This window comes from Phyllobates terribilis, unplaced genomic scaffold, assembly GCF_046119375.1.
Source record: "Phyllobates terribilis strain yellow unplaced genomic scaffold, ASM4611937v1 Scaffold_3__8_contigs__length_932513732, whole genome shotgun sequence".
Taxonomy (NCBI): domain Eukaryota; kingdom Metazoa; phylum Chordata; class Amphibia; order Anura; family Dendrobatidae; genus Phyllobates; species Phyllobates terribilis.
Genome location: NW_027362763.1, coordinates 843,896,989 through 843,918,785, shown reverse-complemented (window position 1 = coordinate 843,918,785; position 21,797 = coordinate 843,896,989).

The following is a 21,797-nucleotide window of genomic DNA, read 5'->3' as shown; positions in this document are numbered from 1 at the left end:
GATTGAACTCAAACAGGCCCATAGGGAGAACAAAAGCTGACTTCGGACGATCCTTCTCAGCTACTGGGACCTGCCAATAGCCACTGGCCAGGTCGAGGGAAGAGAAGAACTTGGCGCTTCCTAGCGCAGATAGAGACTCTTCAATTCGGGGGAGTGGATAGGAGTCCCGTACTGTACAGGCATTCAGCTTCCGATAGTCTACACGGAATCTCAGGGTACCATCTTTCTTCCGGACCAGCACGATAGGAGCCGCCCAAGGACTCTGAATTTCGCGGATCACGCCGTTCCGCAACATATGGGCCAACAGCTCTTTCACCTCCTGGTACATTTGAGGCGGGATCTGCCGATATCTCTCTAGGATGGGAGCAGTATTTCCAGTGGGTATTTCATGCTGAATGTCCCGAGTGCACCCGAAATTGTCTTCATGTTGTGCAAACACTCCCTGATATCGCTGTAGAAGTTGTTCGATCTGCCTTACTTGTCCAGCAGAAAACTCAGTAAGATTAGCCTCCATTTTCTCCAAGAGGTGGCGCCCAGCCAAGGGTTCTCTTCCATTCTCCTGGCTGTTGAGGGACACCTCCAGGGTCCATGGCTCTCCTTCCACAGGTGCCAGCCCTATAGCGTCAACTCTGGTAAGGGCCTCTGGCATTATACACACTCGCGCCACCTCTTGTCGGGGCAACAACTGTCTTCAGAGCTCCTTCTTCCACTCTCTGAAGCTTGAGACCCCACGGTATGCTCCACAACCGTGGGGCATTTTAGTTTACCGGCTGCCCCCTCCTCCTCCTTTCTCGGTTTGGACAGTCTTTGGAGATATGCCCCCTACCGCAGCAGGTCCAACACTCTGGTCCTCGTTCTACCAATAGGTCGGGTACATGCCGTGCTGGGGCCAGATAGGAACGTCTTTCTCGCTCTGGTCTCCATCCGCGTTGGGCAGTACGGTACATCGGCAAGGGGGCAGCAGGGGTCTTTTTGATAGCGTTAAACTCACCCCGAATATCTCGAATTTCCTGACGTATTTCCCGCACCCAATCAGGCTCTTTGTTGGTGAATCCAGGGGCAATTGCCTCATGACTTCTAACTGTGGCTTTGAGAACAGGAATTTCTTTCTCCAGGACCCTAGCTTCAGCCCCTACCTCCAGGAAGCCCAGATCAGGGCTCAACCGCAGCCGTTCCTTCAAGATCTGCCTCAGGGAAGGGTCTTTCAAGCCAGCAATCAGTTGGTCACGCAACACTTCATCTAATGGTCCCAGTCCTTGGTTCCCGTCTCGAGCCTTCTTAGTGATATGGGCCGTCACTTCCTGCAATGCATTAACATACTGATTTATGGTCTCATTTTCCCCTTGGACCCGCTGAAACAACCGTAGGCGCAAGTGTCCCAGATCTGTGGTGTCACCGTGCATATCCTCTAGAATTTTTATCACTTTGTCCACGGTGTCACGGTGCCCAGGTGGGTGGTACATCACAGTCTGCCGGGCCTCTCCATCAAGGGTTAGGAGGGCCAGTTCCGCCTGGGCTAGGGGATGGAGGGGATACATACGTAGCATACTTCTCAGTCTTTCTACTCAGTCCCACAGTGACATGCCATCCCCCGTGAACTTGGGAAGATGTCTGAGCACAGCCCCCAGGGGTATATGGCTCTGGCCGGACCCAGTCACAGGCTGCTCCGCCATCTCTACGTCTGAATGTTGCATCCTGCCAACTACGCCAAATGTAATGCAGGTGCCGGAATGCAACACACAGAGACACAAGGCGAGAACAGTCAAAGATGTATATAAACAGTTTATATATATATATAACAGGTATTCTGAACAAGGGATTGGCAACAAGGGTAATGAACAGTAATTTGAAATATTAGCAAGATACTAAGTCTCTCAAAGTAATGTGGTGCCCTCAGTCATGGGAGACACCACGTGAGTTCTTTAACTCTGCATATGGCCCTAGTGGGGGTCACCGGTTTTTCCCGCTAGGCCGAAAGTCTTTTCCGGACAAATTCAATTAGATCACGTTGAGCTCCTTTAACCCCAACCATTCCCCTCCCAACCTGAGTACCTAAACCCAATTGGCCCCGGTACCGTGAGTGAACAGTAGAAGTGACGGCCCTGTTCACGTATGCAGCTCCTCTGCTTTCACTGGCGTGACTTTCCTGGCTCAGCAGTCTCTCAACTCCTCTCTTCTTTGCTGTTGGAGGCAATTTCTCAAGCCTTGGGTAGGGGGGTCCAGACCTCGTCTGGCGGCTGGCGAGATCGGGTTCCACAAACTCACTCAGCACCGCAAGCAGGCTCCGAGTCTCCTCGGCAGGCACAGCACTCGGGTCACATCTGTGAGTGATCTGGAGCTCTTCCACCGGCGCCCAGCTCTGGCACCTCACAGACCTCTGGCTTAGGCCTGCCACACGGGGCTTCTCAGCATGCAGAGAACGCGTTTCCTCCTCTCTGCTGCTTGGCGCCAAAAACTCCTCAGGCTTGGCGCGCTGGCCTCTTATCTCCAGGAACTCCTTCCTGGAAGTCACCTGATCGGGTCCAGCATTTAAATCTGCTCTCTCTTCAACTTCTCTTGTATATCTTGGTTCCGCTTGACTGTGTCTGGCCAGCAGATGGCAGTCTCTCCCCATCTTTGAAGCACCATATAAGAGTTCTCTTAAAGGCTCTCTCGCCTCTGCTACATATACATGGTATAGCACTATGAGGCAGGAGAGGATCCAATTAATAATTAAATTAAACAGATGTAAAAGAGGGGAAAGTAAGGTGTTTTGTCTGTGGACATTATTTGGATGCATTTCAAGATTTTAACATGATCAAATAAAGATTCAAGATTTTATTCAGTGGATACAGATCTACCTTCCGTTCTTTGAAGATATTTCTTTACTATTCTTATTGAAGAAAAAATTAATTCATTTCATCCAAGGCGATGCACTTTTCAGGGCAGGTCCTAATCCAAAAGACAGAAAATTCATGTGTGCACCTATTCCCTAAGGCCCTGCATCAGATTTGCCCACCTTGTTTCACCAGTAAGATATTTACTTTTAGAATATTGTATTTTAAAAGAAATATATATTCAACAATAATTTAACCGTTTCTGTACACCTTGAAAATAGAAATAAATGAACTAGAAATGTTTTATATCTGTTCATGCTTTTACTGTCAAAGACAGCATTTTTATTGTAATTTTAGAATGGGTTATACAATTATAAATAATATAGACAATAATGACAACTGGTCATAATATAGATGATTAATTATTTTCCCTCCAATATATTTAAACCTATTTATTTTAATTATCCTTTATTTAACTTGTTGGAACATAAGGGTAAGCATAAAAGGCAGCACTCTTGTATAATAAAATGACAATGCTATTATAGGATTTCAAGTAACTAAAATTACAGGCTCAGTTATAACAGATGACATCTGCCATGATCAGCCAGTTGATTGATTGGGGACCACAAAATTCTCATTAAATAATCAGCTCTCCTGCTGGCAGTGGATAGATAATTGCACTTGAATGATATTATCTTAAAATAAATCACCTGGTTTTTACGTCCTGTCATTTTAGTCCCAAATATGCTTTTGATTATTTTTTAATATATTTTTATAATTGTCATATCCATGTTTTTCTCAGACAGAGCTCAAAATCTTCTGCCAAGCCAACTACCTTATTTTTCAGACTATGAGATGCACCGGACTATAAGATGCATCCCAAATTTTGGGGAGGAAAACATAAAAAAAATTGTAATGTAAAAATGGAGGTCCATCTTGTAGTCCGAACTTAGTTTACTGGGGGGGGGGGGGGCGGTGGAGAAGGGTCACAAGCGGCAGGGTCACTACTGCAGGAAGCCGACAGCGGCACTAGTGGGGCGATGCTGGGAGCGACCCTGCCTCCTGTAAGCCAGCTCCACCACTGCCATCTACATTCGGCCTATAAGACACACCCTCATTTTCCTCCCAAATTTTTTTGGGGAAAAAAGTGCGTCTTATGGTGCAAAAAATATGATATATAAATAATACAATTGTTGTTTTCTGCGGGCAGCCACAACTAGAGGGAGCATTGTAGCAGACTGCATACTGTTTTATAACAGAGATTAGTGATTAAAGGGGTTGTCCACTGCTTGACAACCCCTTCTTAATTTGCTCAATGTAAAATTCCTAAACAAACAGATATTCACCTTTTGCAACATCACCACTCCAGCGATCTCGTCTTATGGTCTCCCGATGCTCACTTGATTTTGTTATGTTACGTGAGTGCTTCAACCAATCAGCGAATGCTAATGGGTTTGTGACGCCCAGCTGCGCTTGGTATCACAGATCCTAGAAGAGTGCATTGATGGATTCCTCCATAAGAGGCCCCCATAAGCATTCACACATCTCCACCTTCCACCTCAGACCAGCAGAGGGAGCCCGTTAGGGATATAACTAGGGAAGGTGGAGCTAGGTAGTTCAGTCTAGTTTCAGTTTGCAGTCTAGTACAGTACAGTCTGAGAAGAGTTACCTCAGAGGACAGAGTATGTTCCAGCTCCTGCAGTTGCTAGCCTGCAGTGGAGCTCATCCAGACTAAGACTCAGTTGTAGCTCAGAATAGTGAGCTTAAGGTGTGCAGGCGCCATAAGATCGGTGAAGCGCGGCAAGCTGCCATTAGTGTGAGTAGCCTAGTGAGGGCCCGAGCGTGGACGAAGGTGAGTGGAAAGTGAGTAGCAATGGGGGCAGAGGAGCTTACCCAGCTCACCCCGAAACATATACCGGACACCGGGTCCGAGCTTACCGGGATCTCTACGACCCAGTAACGGATAACGGTAATCCCTGGAGAACTACAGGTTCCAGGTTCACCAGAGAGCTGATACGTAACAGAGCCAGGAGACACATAGGCCCCGTAAGCTGGGAGCGTGCACTCCAAGAGATGGCCCTACCACAACGTCAGCCGGTGCAGGACAGAGATAAAGTTAGGCCTAGCTTCAGGCAGGTCAGAAACTTACTACGCAGAGTCAAGAAACAGGAGGCCCTACACTCGCTCATTGGGGAGGATCCTGATATGCACCCTTCAACCTACAGTGCTCCGGGACGTGCCTGAATTTCCATCAGTAAAAGGTACTGAAGTGACTGTCATGTCTGTCCCTGTTCTTGCTCGGACCCGGCTGGGTCTCACCTGTCCTGCATCCCCCTCTTCGTACGCTGCCCTGAGGCCTAGCTCCACCTGTGGGGAGCTATACCATCGAGCTGCCTCAGTGGACTGCCGCAGCGCTGGTGGTTCTCACCAGAAACCACAGGTGGCGTCACGAATAGAGATGAGCGTTGTTCTACTCGAACTGTTCGCCAATCTCAAATTCGAGCTGTTTTGGGCGGTGTTCGAGCCGTTCGGCGAACACGAACAATTTGAGAAAAATTCGGCTGTTCGAGGTTATGTTCGATAACTGTTCGTGCACCAAAATCATAACTGGATTTTTTCTCAGTAATGATGAAAATTAATGTTAATATGCAGTTTGAGTGTACAGCGGGGTGGGGGGAGGGGCAGGGGATGGATCTCTGCAGGAACAATGAAGATCTCCATTTTTTTTTCTCTTTCCCGCATTTGCAGTGGGGAGGTGCAATCTGTCAGCCTATCAGCAGCGCACACACGGAGCGAAGTGCTTTTTTTCACACAAGCAAGGGCATGTGTCATTGGCAGTGTATGTCACATGTCCTTGCCCTATAAGACCAAGCCATTTTCCCCGTCGCCACCATTTTCTCACTGCTGCAGCTGCGTGTTAGACGGCACCGCTGTTGCTGTGTGCGCTATACTATAATTTAGGGTCACCTTGCCGCTGGTGGGACGGCTTGTATACTTTTTTTGATCAAAAATAGTTCACTAAGTACCCTATATTTATTATGCAATTTTGCTTTACATTTATATATAATTATGGTAGGGTATAAGATATATTTTTGTCTTGCTTCTTTTTTGCTAGTGTGAACATGCCTCTGTTTCTTGTATGTCTGCCATCTTAGACCTCAGTTCACATTGTCTGGTTTTTTGACTTGTTTGCATTCTGTGCAATTTAAGGGTGTGGCATGCCCTTTGTTGAGCTGATTGGTATATATGTAGCTTACCACGGGCCTAGGTGGTCTGGAGTTGGGACCCGGTCCTATTTGTCTACCCTTTTATATGCATTACTTCAACTTTGATATACAGTAAGGTTTTTAATATAGGCAGTATAGGTACCGTCCCAATTTAGGGTCACCTTGCCGCTGGTGGGACGGCTTGTATACTTTTTTTGATCAAAAATAGTTCACTAAGTACCCTATATTTATTATGCAATTTTGCTTTACATTTATATATAATTATGGTAGGGTATGAGATATATTTTTGTCTTGCTTCTTTTTTGCTAGTGTGAACATGCCTCTGTTTCTTGTATGTCTGCCATCTTAGCCCTCAGTTCACATTGTCTGGTTTTTTGACTTGTTTGCATTCTGTGCAATTTAAGGGTGTGGCATGCCCTTTGTTGAGCTGATTGGTATATATGTAGCTTACCACGGGCCTAGGTGGTCTGGAGTTGGGACCCGGTCCTATTTGTCTACCCTTTTATATGCATTACTTCAACTTTGATATACAGTAAGGTTTTTACTATAGGCAGTATAGGTACCGTCCCAATTTAGGGTCACCTTGCCGCTGGTGGGACGGCTTGTATACTTTTTTTGATCAAAAATAGTTCACTAAGTACCCTATATTTATTATGCAATTTTGCTTTACATTTATATATAATTATGGTAGGGTATGAGATATATTTTTGTCTTGCTTCTTTTTTGCTAGTGTGAACATGCCTCTGTTTCTTGTATGTCTGCCATCTTAGCCCTCAGTTCACATTGTCTGGTTTTTTGACTTGTTTGCATTCTGTGCAATTTAAGGGTGTGGCATGCCCTTTGTTGAGCTGATTGGTATATATGTAGCTTACCACGGGCCTAGGTGGTCTGGAGTTGGGACCCGGTCCTATTTGTCTACCCTTTTATATGCATTACTTCAACTTTGATATACAGTAAGGTTTTTAATATAGGCAGTATAGGTACCGTCCCAATTTAGGGTCACCTTGCCGCTGGTGGGACGGCTTGTATACTTTTTTTGATCAAAAATAGTTCACTAAGTACCCTATATTTATTATGCAATTTTGCTTTACATTTATATATAATTATGGTAGGGTATGAGATATATTTTTGTCTTGCTTCTTTTTTGCTAGTGTGAACATGCCTCTGTTTCTTGTATGTCTGCCATCTTAGACCTCAGTTCACATTGTCTGGTTTTTTGACTTGTTTGCATTCTGTGCAATTTAAGGGTGTGGCATGCCCTTTGTTGAGCTGATTGGTATATATGTAGCTTACCACGGGCCTAGGTGGTCTGGAGTTGGGACCCGGTCCTATTTGTCTACCCTTTTATATGCATTACTTCAACTTTGATATACAGTAAGGTTTTTAATATAGGCAGTATAGGTACCGTCCCAATTTAGGGTCACCTTGCCGCTGGTGGGACGGCTTGTATACTTTTTTTGATCAAAAATAGTTCACTAAGTACCCTATATTTATTATGCAATTTTGCTTTACATTTATATATAATTATGGTAGGGTATGAGATATATTTTTGTCTTGCTTCTTTTTTGCTAGTGTGAACATGCCTCTGTTTCTTGTATGTCTGCCATCTTAGACCTCAGTTCACATTGTCTGGTTTTTTGACTTGTTTGCATTCTGTGCAATTTAAGGGTGTGGCATGCCCTTTGTTGAGCTGATTGGTATATATGTAGCTTACCACGGGCCTAGGTGGTCTGGAGTTGGGACCCGGTCCTATTTGTCTACCCTTTTATATGCATTACTTCAACTTTGATATACAGTAAGGTTTTTAATATAGGCAGTATAGGTACCGTCCCAATTTAGGGTCACCTTGCCGCTGGTGGGACGGCTTGTATACTTTTTTTGATCAAAAATAGTTCACTAAGTACCCTATATTTATTATGCAATTTTGCTTTACATTTATATATAATTATGGTAGGGTATGAGATATATTTTTGTCTTGCTTCTTTTTTGCTAGTGTGAACATGCCTCTGTTTCTTGTATGTCTGCCATCTTAGACCTCAGTTCACATTGTCTGGTTTTTTGACTTGTTTGCATTCTGTGCAATTTAAGGGTGTGGCATGCCCTTTGTTGAGCTGATTGGTATATATGTAGCTTACCACGGGCCTAGGTGGTCTGGAGTTGGGACCCGGTCCTATTTGTCTACCCTTTTATATGCATTACTTCAACTTTGATATACAGTAAGGTTTTTAATATAGGCAGTATAGGTACCGTCCCAATTTAGGGTCACCTTGCCGCTGGTGGGACGGCTTGTATACTTTTTTTGATCAAAAATAGTTCACTAAGTACCCTATATTTATTATGCAATTTTGCTTTACATTTATATATAATTATGGTAGGGTATGAGATATATTTTTGTCTTGCTTCTTTTTTGCTAGTGTGAACATGCCTCTGTTTCTTGTATGTCTGCCATCTTAGACCTCAGTTCACATTGTCTGGTTTTTTGACTTGTTTGCATTCTGTGCAATTTAAGGGTGTGGCATGCCCTTTGTTGAGCTGATTGGTATATATGTAGCTTACCACGGGCCTAGGTGGTCTGGAGTTGGGACCCGGTCCTATTTGTCTACCCTTTTATATGCATTACTTCAACTTTGATATACAGTAAGGTTTTTAATATAGGCAGTATAGGTACCGTCCCAATTTAGGGTCACCTTGCCGCTGGTGGGACGGCTTGTATACTTTTTTTGATCAAAAATAGTTCACTAAGTACCCTATATTTATTATGCAATTTTGCTTTACATTTATATATAATTATGGTAGGGTATGAGATATATTTTTGTCTTGCTTCTTTTTTGCTAGTGTGAACATGCCTCTGTTTCTTGTATGTCTGCCATCTTAGACCTCAGTTCACATTGTCTGGTTTTTTGACTTGTTTGCATTCTGTGCAATTTAAGGGTGTGGCATGCCCTTTGTTGAGCTGATTGGTATATATGTAGCTTACCACGGGCCTAGGTGGTCTGGAGTTGGGACCCGGTCCTATTTGTCTACCCTTTTATATGCATTACTTCAACTTTGATATACAGTAAGGTTTTTAATATAGGCAGTATAGGTACCGTCCCAATTTAGGGTCACCTTGCCGCTGGTGGGACGGCTTGTATACTTTTTTTGATCAAAAATAGTTCACTAAGTACCCTATATTTATTATGCAATTTTGCTTTACATTTATATATAATTATGGTAGGGTATGAGATATATTTTTGTCTTGCTTCTTTTTTGCTAGTGTGAACATGCCTCTGTTTCTTGTATGTCTGCCATCTTAGACCTCAGTTCACATTGTCTGGTTTTTTGACTTGTTTGCATTCTGTGCAATTTAAGGGTGTGGCATGTCCTTTGTTGAGCTGATTGGTATATATGTAGCTTACCACGGGCCTAGGTGGTCTGAAGTTGGGACCCGGTCCTATTTGTCTACCCTTTTATATGCATTACTTCAACTTTGATATACAGTAAGGTTTTTAATATAGGCAGTATAGGTACCGTCCCAATTTAGGGTCACCTTGCCGCTGGTGGGACGGCTTGTATACTTTTTTTGATCAAAAATAGTTCACTAAGTACCCTATATTTATTATGCAATTTTGCTTTACATTTATATATAATTATGGTAGGGTATGAGATATATTTTTGTCTTGCTTCTTTTTTGCTAGTGTGAACATGCCTCTGTTTCTTGTATGTCTGCCATCTTAGACCTCAGTTCACATTGTCTGGTTTTTTGACTTGTTTGCATTCTGTGCAATTTAAGGGTGTGGCATGCCTTTTGTTGAGCTGTTTGGTATATATGTAGCTTACCACGGGCCTAGGTGGTCTGGAGTTGGGACCCGGTCCTATTTGTCTACCCTTTTATATGCATTACTTCAACTTTGATATACAGTAAGGTTTTTAATATAGGCAGTATAGGTACCGTCCCAATTTAGGGTCACCTTGCCGCTGGTGGGACGGCTTGTATACTTTTTTTGATCAAAAATAGTTCACTAAGTACCCTATATTTATTATGCAATTTTGCTTTACATTTATATATAATTATGGTAGGGTATGAGATATATTTTTGTCTTGCTTCTTTTTTGCTAGTGTGAACATGCCTCTGTTTCTTGTATGTCTGCCATCTTAGACCTCAGTTCACATTGTCTGGTTTTTTGACTTGTTTGCATTCTGTGCAATTTAAGGGTGTGGCATGCCCTTTGTTGAGCTGATTGGTATATATGTAGCTTACCACGGGCCTAGGTGGTCTGGAGTTGGGACCCGGTCCTATTTGTCTACCCTTTTATATGCATTACTTCAACTTTGATATACAGTAAGGTTTTTAATATAGGCAGTATAGGTACCGTCCCAATTTAGGGTCACCTTGCCGCTGGTGGGACGGCTTGTATACTTTTTTTGATCAAAAATAGTTCACTAAGTACCCTATATTTATTATGCAATTTTGCTTTACATTTATATATAATTATGGTAGGGTATGAGATATATTTTTGTCTTGCTTCTTTTTTGCTAGTGTGAACATGCCTCTGTTTCTTGTATGTCTGCCATCTTAGACCTCAGTTCACATTGTCTGGTTTTTTGACTTGTTTGCATTCTGTGCAATTTAAGGGTGTGGCATGCCCTTTGTTGAGCTGATTGGTATATATGTAGCTTACCACGGGCCTAGGTGGTCTGGAGTTGGGACCCGGTCCTATTTGTCTACCCTTTTATATGCATTACTTCAACTTTGATATACAGTAAGGTTTTTAATATAGGCAGTATAGGTACCGTCCCAATTTAGGGTCACCTTGCCGCTGGTGGGACGGCTTGTATACTTTTTTTGATCAAAAATAGTTCACTAAGTACCCTATATTTATTATGCAATTTTGCTTTACATTTATATATAATTATGGTAGGGTATGAGATATATTTTTGTCTTGCTTCTTTTTTGCTAGTGTGAACATGAATCTGTTTCTTGTATGTCTGCCATCTTAGACCTCAGTTCACATTGTCTGGTTTTTTGACTTGTTTGCATTCTGTGCAATTTAAGGGTGTGGCATGCCCTTTGTTGAGCTGATTGGTATATATGTAGCTTACCACGGGCCTAGGTGGTCTGGAGTTGGGACCCGGTCCTATTTGTCTACCCTTTTATATGCATTACTTCAACTTTGATATACAGTAAGGTTTTTAATATAGGCAGTATAGGTACCGTCCCAATTTAGGGTCACCTTGCCGCTGGTGGGACGGCTTGTATACTTTTTTTGATCAAAAATAGTTCACTAAGTACCCTATATTTATTATGCAATTTTGCTTTACATTTATATATAATTATGGTAGGGTATGAGATATATTTTTGTCTTGCTTCTTTTTTGCTAGTGTGAACATGCCTCTGTTTCTTGTATGTCTGCCATCTTAGACCTCAGTTCACATTGTCTGGTTTTTTGACTTGTTTGCATTCTGTGCAATTTAAGGGTGTGGCATGCCCTTTGTTGAGCTGATTGGTATATATGTAGCTTACCACGGGCCTAGGTGGTCTGGAGTTGGGACCCGGTCCTATTTGTCTACCCTTTTATATGCATTACTTCAACTTTGATATACAGTAAGGTTTTTAATATAGGCAGTATAGGTACCGTCCCAATTTAGGGTCACCTTGCCGCTGGTGGGACGGCTTGTATACTTTTTTTGATCAAAAATAGTTCACTAAGTACCCTATATTTATTATGCAATTTTGCTTTACATTTATATATAATTATGGTAGGGTATGAGATATATTTTTGTCTTGCTTCTTTTTTGCTAGTGTGAACATGCCTCTGTTTCTTGTATGTCTGCCATCTTAGACCTCAGTTCACATTGTCTGGTTTTTTGACTTGTTTGCATTCTGTGCAATTTAAGGGTGTGGCATGCCCTTTGTTGAGCTGATTGGTATATATGTAGCTTACCACGGGCCTAGGTGGTCTGGAGTTGGGACCCGGTCCTATTTGTCTACCCTTTTATATGCATTACTTCAACTTTGATATACAGTAAGGTTTTTAATATAGGCAGTATAGGTACCGTCCCAATTTAGGGTCACCTTGCCGCTGGTGGGACGGCTTGTATACTTTTTTTGATCAAAAATAGTTCACTAAGTACCCTATATTTATTATGCAATTTTGCTTTACATTTATATATAATTATGGTAGGGTATGAGATATATTTTTGTCTTGCTTCTTTTTTGCTAGTGTGAACATGCCTCTGTTTCTTGTATGTCTGCCATCTTAGACCTCAGTTCACATTGTCTGGCTTGTTAATTTCAAGCCAATTTTCGCACAAATATACAGATAGCTTGGGAGTAGGGAATAGTTGTGATTGCAGTCCTTTTAAGGACTAGGTTACAGCATTTCCTACGACTTTTATCAGGGAGGTCTGTGCTCTTAAATAGATAGGTTGTGGGAGTAAAGACTAATTGTAATTGGAGTCCTTTTCAGGACTAGGTTACATGAGTTCCTATCAGTTTTTGCCAGGCAGGTCTGTGCCAGTGCTGTGCAAGTTTTTTTCACAGCATTTGGCTGAATCTAGCAAAGCTAATCCTTTTTGGCCTATTGCAGAGTGTGTTAGTCAGTGGAGTAGCCTATCTGTGTTGCAAGATATAATACCTGTGTATAGAATACCAATTTTTTTACTGCACCTAGTGAAGTAAAATCTTTTGGGCATACCAACATTCTATTAGTCCATCTATACTGACCTCCATCAGGTTGCAAACTGAATATAATTTTTTTCTGCATCTAGCTCTGAAAAAATATTTGGGCTTCTAGCAGTGTGTGGGACTTGTTCTATTAGTCCTTCTATACTGACCTCCAGCAGGTTGCAAATTGAATATAATTTTTTTCTGCATCTAGCTCTGAAAAAATAGTTGGGCTTCTAGCGGTGTGTGGGACTTGGTCTATTAGTCCATCTATACTGACCTCCATCAGGTTGCAAATTAAAAATAATTTTTTTCTGCATCTAGCTCTGAAAAAATAGTTGGGCTTCTAGCAGTGTGTGGGACTTGGTCTATTAGTCCATCTATACTGACCTCCATCAGGTTGCAAATTAAAAATAATTTTTTTCTGCATCTAGCTCTGAAAAAATATTTGGGCTTCTAGCAGTGTGTGGGACTTGGTCTATTAGTCCATCTATACTGACCTCCATCAGGTTGCAAATTAAAAATAATTTTTTTCTGCATCTAGCTCTGAAAAAATATTTGGGCTTCTAGCAGTGTGTGGGACTTGGTCTATTAGTCCATCTATACTGACCTCCATCAGGTTGCAAATTAAAAATAATTTTTTTCTTCATTTAGCTCTGAAAAAATATTTGGGCTTCTAGCAGTGTGTGGGACTTGTTCTATTAGTCCTTCTATACTGACCTCCAGCAGGTTGCAAATTGAATATAATTTTTTTCTGCATCTAGCTCTGAAAAAATAGTTGGGCTTCTAGCGGTGTGTGGGACTTGGTCTATTAGTCCATCTATACTGACCTCCATCAGGTTGCAAATTAAAAATAATTTTTTTCTGCATCTAGCTCTGAAAAAATATTTGGGCTTCTAGCAGTGTGTGGGACTTGGTCTATTAGTCCATCTATACTGACCTCCATCAGGTTGCAAATTAAAAATAATTTTTTTCTGCATCTAGCTCTGAAAAAATATTTGGGCTTCTAGCAGTGTGTGGGACTTGGTCTATTAGTCCATCTATACTGACCTCCATCAGGTTGCAAATTAAAAATAATTTTTTTCTGCATCTAGCTCTGAAAAAATATTTGGGCTTCTAGCAGTGTGTGGGACTTGGTCTATTAGTCCATCTATACTGACCTCCATCAGGTTGCAAATTAAAAATAATTTTTTTCTTCATTTAGCTCTGAAAAAATATTTGGGCTTCTAGCAGTGTGTGGGACTTGTTCTATTAGTCCTTCTATACTGACCTCCAGCAGGTTGCAAATTGAATATAATTTTTTTCTGCATCCAGCTCTGAAAAAATAGTTGGGCTTCTAGCGGTGTGTGGGACTTGGTCTATTAGTCCATCTATACTGACCTCCATCAGGTTGCAAATTAAAAATAATTTTTTTCTGCATCTAGCTCTGAAAAAATATTTGGGCTTCTAGCAGTGTGTGGGACTTGGTCTATTAGTCCATCTATACTGACCTCCATCAGGTTGCAAATTAAAAATAATTTTTATCTGCATCTACAGTACCTCTGAAAAAATATTTGGGCTTCTAGCAGTGTGTGGGACTATTTGTATTAGTCCATCTATACTGACCTCCATCAGGTTGCAAATTCAAAATAATTTTTTTCTGCATCTAACCCAGCCAATAGTTTTGGCGTAATACCACAGTTTGGCCACTCAGCTCTGCTCGGTTACCATCCATTGTTTTTTTGTGCAAACAACTCCAGAGTTGTGAATTAGTTAACCACCAAAATGAGTGGAAAAAGGCCTGCTGCTGGTGGAAAGGGGAATAGGCGTGTTGGGAAGGGGAAAAAAGGTTGTGTCCGTGGGGTAGGTGTTAAAGCAACAGTAACATCTGCAGAAGAAAGACCATCTTCCAGCCAAACTAAAATGTCTACTTCTTTTAGCGGACAATGTGATAAGATCCCTTTCTTACGGCCACGCCAATCGCTACAAATTCCAGATGAGGCACAAAAACAGCAGGTGCTTCAACGGATATCAAGTGCTCCTTTAAGTGGGCTCTCCTCCACATCAACTTCAACATCACAAATACTCCAGTCCTCAAAGGTGTCACCCAAATCGCACTTGCTTCCTCACAGCTCCCAAATCTCCAGCTGCTCCTCTGAGTATGAGGTAGAACAGATGGTTGAGTCTGCAGAGCTGTTTACTCATACTATAGCTTGGGAATCAGAGGTCGACTCCAGCGCTTCTGTGAATCCAGACGAGGAAATGATCTGCACTGATGCCCAGAATCTTTATGAGTCGGATCCAGGACCAGACGCAGAAGGTTCTGACCATAATGTAGACCCTCATTCCCAAACTGTAACTCCTGTTGGTGGAGACAATGAGGAAGACGATGATAAGACTCAAATACCTGATTGGAGCGACAACTTTAGTTTTTTGTCAGGGCAGGAACAGGTTGGCTCTGAGGACGACGGGTGTGATAACGCACAGGGTGATGATGATGAGGTCGGAGATCCCACTTACTGTCAACCCACAGTCAGCCAAGAGATGAGGTCAGCAGAGGAGGTGGAGGAAGATGCTAGTGACGACGAGGTCAGGTTGCGCCTTCCTGGACAGAGACGTAGTACTGGAAGCACGTCAACAACTGCATCCTCAAACACAACTCTGCCTCTCACCACAAGTCGTGGTGGCTCTTCAGGTCGCATGGGTGCTAAGCCTTGCATAGCCTGGGCATTTTTTCAGATCGATAAAGATGACCCAATTCGTGTTATCTGTAACATTTGTCAGCAAAAGCTAAGTAGAGGCCAAAAAATACATAGTTTGAGTACTTCATGCATGAACCGGCACATGGACATGAAGCATAAGTTGCAGTGGGAAGCTCAGTGTGCTACAATGCGGCCTAGCCGGCCGGGCCAACCACCGTCTGCCATATCTTGTGCATCCGCGGCCTCTTCATCCTCTGTGACTGGGGGGACAGCAGTCACACCTGTTTTGGGGCGCAGACCTGCCACCTCTTTACCCGCAACAGCCAGCGTGATTGGCAGGTCATCATTTTCTTTGGAGGTGGTAACACCAGCTGGTGTTGAGCGCTGTCCGACATCGATAGCACCACCTTTGGATCAAGGCAACCTAACATGTCCGCCTGCATCTTCCTCACAGACCGGCAGTTTGCCGGGGACACCCTTATCAACCCCGTCTAAGCACAATAGCCAGCCCTCGGTCCCTCAGATGTGGACAAGTAAAAGACCATTTCCTCCTAGCCATGAGAAAGCTAAGAGGTTGAATTTCACCATCTGCAAGCTCTTGGCTACAGAAATGCTGCCTTTCCGCCTGGTGGACACAGAGGATTTTCGAGACCTTATGTCCGTCGCAGTGCCCCAGTACCAGATGCCCAGTCGGCACTACTTCTCAAAGAAAGGTGTGCCTGCGCTCCACCAGCATGTCGCACACAACATCACCGCTTCTTTGAGAAACTCTGTGTGTGACAGGGTGCATTTCACCACAGACACTTGGACGAGTAGGCATGGACAGGGGCGTTACATGTCGCTGACTGGGCACTGGGTAACTATGGTGACAGCAGGACAAGGGGCTGCTGTCCAAGTCTTGCCTTCCCCACGAGTTGTGCATCAATCCTCTTTATGTCAAAGTTCCTCCACTGCTTCTGCCTCCTCAACCTCCTCTCGGTCTTCCACCTGCACCCAAAGCCTGTCTGGTCATGCCACAAGCTTTCTAACTGCGCAGAAGGGATCCTGCACACCTCCTTACTATGCTGGCAGTAGGGCTCAACGTCATCAGGCGGTTTTTACATTGAAATGTCTGGGAAATGTGAGTCACACAGCTGAGGAGTTGTGGTCAGCTCTGGAGAACCAATTTCATGAATGGTTGTCTCCACTGGACCTGAAACCAGGGAAGGCCGTGTGCGACAATGCTGCAAACCTGGGTGCGGCCCTTCGCCGGGGCAATGTCACACACGTGCCTTGTATGGCTCACGTGTTGAACCTGGTTGTCCAGCAATTTTTAGCCCACTATCCCAGACTAGATGGCCTTCTGCAGAGGGCACGGTCGCTGTGTGCTCACTTCCGCCGTTCGCATCCCGCAGCTCAGCGACTTACATCTCTACAGAAGTCGTTGGGCCTGCCACTTCACCGGCTAAAATGCGATGTGCCTACCCGGTGGAATTCAACTCTGCACATGTTGCAGCGACTGTGGCAGCACCGACAAGCCCTGGTGCAATACGTTCTGACGTATAGCCTGGGCCAACGAGATTCAGAGGTGGGGCAAATCACGCTGGAGGAGTGGTCTCAGATCAGGGACCTATGCACCTTTCTGCACAGTTTTGAAATGGCGACGAAGATGTTTAGTGCTGACGATGCCATTATCAGCATGACTATTCCGGTGATTTACATGCTGGAGCACATGTTAAACAGAATTCGGAGTCAGGTGGTGGCACAAGAGGAGGTGGAGGAAGTAGAGGAGGAGGAGTTGTATGCGGAAGGGCTAACATCTGCAAGGTCCAGACGGTCGGCAGCACCAAGGCGGCAGGCATGTGAGGGTGGGGGAGATGGTTTTACCAGGGCGCATGGTAGCAGCCAAACTAGTGAGGAAGGTGCAGGAGCCCAGGAAGAAGTGGAGGACGAACTGATGGAAGACTCATCAGATGAGGGAGACCTTGATCACATTTCTGTTGTGCGAGGTTGGGGGGAGAGGACAGAGGAAGGAAGCATGATTGTTACCTCGCCACCAACACAACAGGGACTTGGTGCTCCTGGATGCGCAACACACATGAGTGCCTTCTTGCTGCACTACCTGCAACATGACCCTCGAATTGTGAGAATTAGAAATAATCCTGACTACTGGGTTGCCACACTGTTAGATCCCCGGTACAAAAGTAAATTTGCAGAAATTATTCCTGCCATAGAAAGGGATGCACGCATGCAGGAGTATCAGCAGAGACTGTTGCAGAATCTTACATGTGCTTTTCCACAAAATACCAGTGGTGCACGTAGTGAATCTCACAGTTCCAACTTGCCAACCGTGGGACCGTCAAGTGTTCAGCACTCAAACCGTAACAGAACCACAGTATCTGCTGGTAACATCAATTTTGCGGAATCATTTCACCACATTTTAGCCCATCCTTTGCAAGGCCACAGGAGACAAGAAGTCTGACACATAGTCAACGCCTAGAGACGATGGTACAGGAGTATCTCCAAGTAAACATTGAAGCCACGACTGTGTCACTGGACCCTTGCTCTTTTTGGGCTTCCAATCTGGATAAATGGCCGGAGCTAGCCACTTACGCCTTGGAGATCTTGTCATGCCCCGCAGCCAGCGTTCTGTCTGAACGTGTGTTCAGCGCTGCTGGTGGTGTGCTGACAGATAAGCGCACGCGGCTCTCCACTGCTAATGTAGACAGACTCACGTTCATAAAGATGAACAAATCATGGATCCGAAACGACTTTTCTACCCCTGTGTCATCCTGGGGAGAGTAAAAGCTTGATGATTGGTTAAAATCACCCTACCAACCGTTTTAAGCTTTCAAATTACTAATCATGTTTATCTGTATCTTGACTGGAAAATAATTTGGGCTTTGTAGCAGTGTGCAGCACTGATCCTATTAGGCCATCTATACTAAAGCTTCACCAGATTTAAAATTAAAAAAATTTTTTAGCTGCATCTAGCCCGGAAAATAATTTTGGGGCTCCGAGATGCGCAAGGCACATAAGTGCCTTCTTGCTGCACTACCTGCAGCATGACCCTCATATTGTCAGAATTCGAAGTAATCATGACTACTGGGTTGCCACACTCTTAGATCCCCCAAACTTTTCGATCAACCCTTTAATTTTAATAAAGACCAAAAAAATGGTCATTTTTGAAATTATAAGCATTAGCAGGTTGTTAGAAACTGAAATCAAACAGTTTTCAACTCAAAACTTTATTCTAGGTGATGTTACATTTTCACATAGGACCCCTTGTTCGAAAGGAGCTTCTGAACTCTCTCGTCCATTGAATTTGTCAGGTTTTGGATGGTTTCTGCTTCAATTGTTTTGCATGAGGACAGAATACCCTCCCAGAGCTGTTGCTTAGATGTGAACTGCCTCCCGCCATCATAGACACTCCTTTTAATGATGCTCCAAAGGTTCTGAATGGGGTAGAGGTCAGGGGAGCATGGGGGTCACACCATAAGTTTGTCCCCTTTTATGCCCATATCAGCCAGAGATGCAGATGTTTTATGTGCAGCATGAGATGGTGCATTATCATGCAGAAAAATGATCTTGCTGTGAAATACACGGTTCTTCTTCTTGAACCATGGCAGGAAGTGCTGTTTGAGAAAATCCACATACATTATGGAGTTCATCTTTAGCGCCTTCAGGGATCCTAAAGGGGCCGACAATCTCTCTCCCCATGATTCCAGCCCAAAACATTACTCCACCTCCTCCTTGTTGGCGCTGTAGCCGTGTTTGCGTGGGGTGTCCATCAACCAGCCATCCTCCACTCCATCCATCTGGACCATCGAGCGCTGCACGGCACTCATCCGTGAACAAAACAGTTTTGAAATCAGTCTTCATGTAATGTTTGGCCCACTGGAGCCGTTTCTGCTTGTGTGAAGTGGATAGAGGAGGTCGACAGGATGGCGCATGCACAGCTGCAAACCTCTGAAGGACCCTGCATCTTGTTGTTCGGGGGACGTTGGAGGCACAAGCAGCTTCAAAAACTTGTCTGCTGCTATGACAAGGCTTTTTTACCGCTGCTCTTTCAACCTGACGTAATTGCCTGTAGGAAAGAGTCCTCAATTTGCCCTTATCAGCACGCACACGTGTGTACTGTGAATCAGCTACATACTTCTTGATTGCCAAGACACTTCATCCTGATCATCGCACAATGTTGATTGTAGTCATGCCTTGACCTAAACACTCCACAATTTGTTGCTTCTCAGCAGCCGACACATCCTTTTTCTTTCCCATTTTGGCAGAAAATGTAGGCTGCTTAATAATGTGAGAGAGCCTTCTTAAGTAGTCTTGCCTTTCATTGGACACACCTGCCAAACTAATTAGCACAGGTGTCTGCAATTGCTTACAGTGATATAAAGAGCCCTGACACACATCACCATCAATGAGTTTAACTGACAAACAAACAAATTCTTCCCTTATCACTCCTAAACACTTTTTGTATAATAATTTGGAACGCAGTGTACATGTGCTTTTCCACAAAACACCAGTGGTTCACGTAGTGAATCTTACAGTTCTAACTTGCCAACCGTGGTCTGTATGGAGTTGTTCAATAAAGGGCCCAAAATTAAGATAACATAGATGGGAGAGGTCTCTATGAATAGGAATTCCTAAGTATTTGATACCCTGTGAGGGCCAGGCAAAGGGAAAGTTGGACTGGATGGAATCCTATATGGATTTGGGGAGGGAGACATCGAGGGCCTCAGACTTCGCTGCATTGATTTTAAAATTTTACCATGTAACAAAGTGATCTATTTCAGCCATAACAGCATGGATGGATATATGTGATTGAGTGATATATACTAGGACATCATCAGCAAATAGAGAGCACTTGTACTCGGTGCCTCCCACCTCAATCCACCTAATATTGGGGTTATGGCGAATTGATGAGAGCAGGTGCTCCGTCACTAGGATGTATAAGAGAGGGGACAGAGGACATCACTGCCTTGTCCCATTGGTGATTGTGAAAGGTGATGAAAATGTTCTGACGCACCCCCTGGGCCTTGGGACACCCGGAACCGGACCCTTTTTGGTGGATGCTGGTGGTTGTAGTCTTCGTGGCGGCGACCCATTTCCGTGGCTCAGGGCGGTCAAACCAGTGGCGGAACTATTTATGTGGTTTTCATGTTTAAATGTCCGACTACGCCACCCGTGGATTGCGGTCAGAGTGAACCGCCGCTACAGGGCAGACCACTGAGGCTGGTGTTGTGGGTGCAGCAGAGCGTAGCATAACTCCCCACGGGAGGAGTATAGCCTCAGGGCAGTGTATGCGGAGGATGGGGGTGATGGTGCAGGGCAGCAGCAGTAACGACACGGAGTCAGTGATGCAGTTCAGGGCCTTTACTCACAGTTCTTATTATCCAGACCACGTCTGCAGGTAACGGCTGCCCACGTCGTACTGTGCTCACCAGGTGAGGGGCTCAGACAACTCCCAGATAACTTTGGAGCACTTCACAGGACCCCCTTTGTGTGTCCTTTGTCTGGGTTTTCTTACCAACACTTCTGTCCGGCTGCCTCGGGCCTCCTCTTGGTAAACTTGGCGCCAGTTTCCCTTACCCTATGTGGTGCCTTCCTAGCGGGTGTAGCGAGGGGCTGCGCCACATAAAATGTCAGAGCCTCCGGTTTCTAGCTGAGGGTCGTTTCCTGCCTCCACTAGTTCGGGGACCGGTCTCCCCCTTTGGCCTGACCCCTCCACGCAGGTTGATTCGGGCGTGCGGTGGCGACTCGCCCGTCCGCACCCCTGGGATCCCTTCATTCCTCGTTCCTGGAGCCTTCTCCGCTCCTCTTCCTTCCTTCTCCCTCTTCCAGGCCTGGGCCTCTGTTACTAGGCCCGCCTCCGGAGCAGAGCTCATGCAGAGCCCCTGCTCCCTGCCACTTCTGCTCAGACTTCTCTGCACTGAACTAAGATGGTGCCCACCTTTTATACTCCCTTCTCAATGCACCCAGGAACTGCTTCCTCCCTGCTCCTGCACTACAGGGTTCCCCTTCCTCAGTGTTCCCTCCCCCCACTCCAGCCAGGGACAGGGACTGTCATGCCCATCTCAGGGGCATATTGGTCGCCCTGCCCCACGGCAATGTGGTGTAATGCATGCAGGTGTCGGGTCCTGATCCACACTCCATCCTTACCTGAGAGTGAGATATCACACCTCTGGGTGAGGTGCAATACGTCTGTAGCAACCGAGCCCTCAGGGTGCTACAGTTCCATTTATCTTCAGCCTAGGTGACGTATTGCGATACAGGGCCGTGATTTTGGCTATAAAAGGGTCCCCTAGACCCCTACCCCAAGCTTTTTAAGAGAATCATATATGGCGTGCCAGGAGACTCTATGGAATGCTTTCTCAGCATCCAACGAGAGTATCTAATTACAAATTTTTAACTGCATCTAGCCCAGGAAATACTTTGTGCC